The sequence below is a fragment of the Schistocerca piceifrons genome, chromosome 3, assembly GCF_021461385.2.
Source record: "Schistocerca piceifrons isolate TAMUIC-IGC-003096 chromosome 3, iqSchPice1.1, whole genome shotgun sequence".
Classification (NCBI taxonomy): domain Eukaryota; kingdom Metazoa; phylum Arthropoda; class Insecta; order Orthoptera; family Acrididae; genus Schistocerca; species Schistocerca piceifrons.
Window position 1 is genome coordinate 881,740,307 of NC_060140.1, and position 2,923 is coordinate 881,743,229.

At 49.3% G+C, this 2,923-nt stretch overlaps 2 non-coding genes across 2 annotated transcripts; one reads left to right on the forward strand and one right to left on the reverse strand.

Moving 5' to 3' along the window:
- Positions 1-2,313: 2,313 nt before the first annotated feature.
- Trnat-ugu lies at positions 2,314-2,388 on the reverse strand. Its single transcript has one exon. It is a non-coding gene; the product is annotated as a tRNA-Thr (tRNA).
- A 152-nt stretch (positions 2,389-2,540) lies between these two features.
- On the forward strand, positions 2,541-2,615 carry Trnat-ugu. Its single transcript has one exon. It is a non-coding gene; the product is annotated as a tRNA-Thr (tRNA).
- Positions 2,616-2,923: the final 308 nt, after the last annotated feature.

A 2,923-nucleotide genomic window follows, 5' to 3' on the forward strand; every position in this document is an offset into this window, starting at 1 on the left:
ATCCAACAGAGACCTTTCAACAAATCACAAAAAATCCATAGCTAATTTCGTAATAATGCTGGAATAGGCTGTAACCTTTCTCCATTGTAACTGGAAACTCAAACAAACTCGCACTCGCTCACGAGCATGCGTTAATATCCGTATGACGTTCTACTTAATGTAAATATAGTTCACTTAGCTGGGCAGCTGTCAGATTTAAAGTATTATACGCGCAAACAACTTTTGGTGCCATGGCCGATGGGAGCGACCGTAATGGCATTTCCCATTTACAGTTGCTCACATCACCCATCGAGCCGATTGTCAATTTTTTTTTTTATTGTCATTTCCATTCCCAATCAGGGGCGGGCTGGCAGCAGCATAAGCGCTACTCTTCAGCCAAGAGACATAAATAGACAGGAAGACATTAAAAAACAATATACAAAAAAAAGAAGGAACTGAAGCAAAGAAGACATACAAAGCGGTGACTGTAAATCGGAGATAAAAATCTAAAAAAGTATGTTACACAAAAAACCACACACTACATTAAAAAGCACTCGGCAAAGTACGGCCAGAGCATAAAAATTCGTAGAACGAGTAAAACAGCCACATGACAGATGGCGTAGCAAGGAACTGTCATGGATGATAAACAGGTCGAGCACACAATTAAAACCCACATCACCTAATGACGCTGTATAACGGCATCGAAACACTGCACTAATGTAGAACACTGACAACGAATAAAAACGTGTGAGGATCTGCAAGGGGGGGGGGGGGGAAGGAAAATGGGAAGAAGAGGAAAGGAGGAGGCGAGAGAAAGGGGGATGAGGTGGGGGGCGCGCTGAAGGAGGGCTTGGAAGGGAAGGGATGGGAGAGGAAAACAGCCAAGGAGGGGGTGCAGGGACTCAGGGAGGGAAGGAGGAAAATTCACTCTGGGAGAAGGAGGTGAGAGGAAAAAAGGGGGGCCCTGCGAAAGGAGGAGAACAAGGCCAGTTTACAGTTTAAAGGAAGGGTATATGTCAAGGCAAAGTTCATGATATGGGAGGGGGAGGTGCTGGAAATTTCCCTGATGAAGGAGATGGAGGGTGTGGAGGTAGAGAGAGGGAGGGATACAGCGATAGAGGCACAGCAACGGGTGAGGGGGTGGAGAGGAAGGAGGAAAACAGGGGCTGGGGAGGATCAAGCCTGCGAACAGTGTAAAGGATGCAGAGATGTTGGAGGAAAGGAGGAGGTGGGGGAGGGGATGAAGTCATACAGCAGCCATGCGGGGAAGGAAGGTGGATACGGAAAGCAACGCAGAGCACATGGCATTCGAGGATTTGGAGGGTTTTGTAAAATTGGGTGGGTGTGGAGATCCAGGCAACACTGGCATAACAGAGGATAGGATGGATGAGGGATTTGTAGGTGTGGAGGATGGTGGAAGGATGCAATCCCCATGTCCAGCCAGGCAGGAGTTTCAGGAGGTGGAGGTGGGAATGGGCTTTCTGCTGGATGGTCAGGAGATGAGGGGTCCAGGTGAGGTGATGGTCAAGGGTGAGGCCAAGGTATCTCAGAGTGGGGGTGAGCTGGATGGGACAACCATAAAGGGTGAGGTAGAAATCATGGAGATGGAAGGAGCGGGTGGTGCGGCCTATGATGATTGCCTGGGTTTTGGAGGGGTTGAGACGAAGGAACCATTGGTTACACCAAGTGGTGAACTGGTCAAGGTGGGTTTGGAGGGTGTGTTGGGACCATTGAAGGGTAGGATAGAGAGCAAGGAAGGTGGTGCCACAAGTATATTGGAGTAGGTGGACAGGTGGGGTTGGCTTGGGCATATCAGCCATATACAAGAGATAAAGGAGAGGGGACAGGACAGAGCCCTAGGGGACGCCAACAGTGGGATAAGAGATATGGGAGTTGGTGTTGGGGAAGGTGACACAGGAAGGACGGCATTAGAGGAAGGAAGTGACCAGTTGGACAAAACTGATAGGCAGGGTGTAGGTTTGGAGTTTAAAGAGGAGACTGGGATGCCATACACGATCATAGGCATTTTGGAGGTCGATGGAAACAAAAATGGCGGAGTGATGGGAGTTAAGCTGAAGGGAGAGATAGGGGAATGAGGTTAAGGAGTTGGTGTTCATTGGAGAAGGAGGGTCGGAAGGCACACAAGGTAAGGGGGAGGAGGTGGTGTTGATTAAGGTGCTGATGGATATGACAGGAGAGGATGGATTCGAAGACCTTACTGAAGACAGAGGTGAGGAAGATGGGAAGATAGGAAGAAATGAAATGATAATTAAATGGACGCCCTAGCTGCAAACAGGCGTTGATGTACTTCATTGGGGACATGTTGAAAATGTGTGCCCCGACCGGGACTCGAACTCGGGATCTCCTGCTTACATGGCAGACGCTCTATCCATCTGAGCCACCGCGGGCACAGAGGATAGTGCGTCTGCAGGGACTTATCCCTTGCATGCTCCCCGTGAGATCCACATTCCAAACATGTCCACACCACTACATTCGTAGTGTGCGTAATAGATGTTTGCCCATCATACGGGATAAGTCCCTGCAGACGCACTATCCTCTGTGCCCGCGGTGGCTCAGATGGATAGAGCGTCTGCCATGTAAGCAGGAGATCCCGGGTTCGAGTCCTGGTCGGGGCACACATTTTCAACATGTCCCCAATGAAGTACATCAACGCCTGTTTGCAGCTAGGGTGTCCATTTAATTATCATTTCATTTCTAGCATAGCTGCATGGTCATCCACGGTAACTGTTCTTTCGGGAACAGATACTACCGTCATATATAGTAAAGATAGGAAGAGGCGACAGAAGTGGGTTTGAGGAATAAGAGGATGCGGGAAGCCTTCCACAGGGCAGGGTAGAAGCCAGTAGAGAGGATGACGTTATCGAAGTGGGTTTGAGGAATAAGAGGATGTGGGAAGCCTTCCACAGGGCAGGGTAGAAGCCAG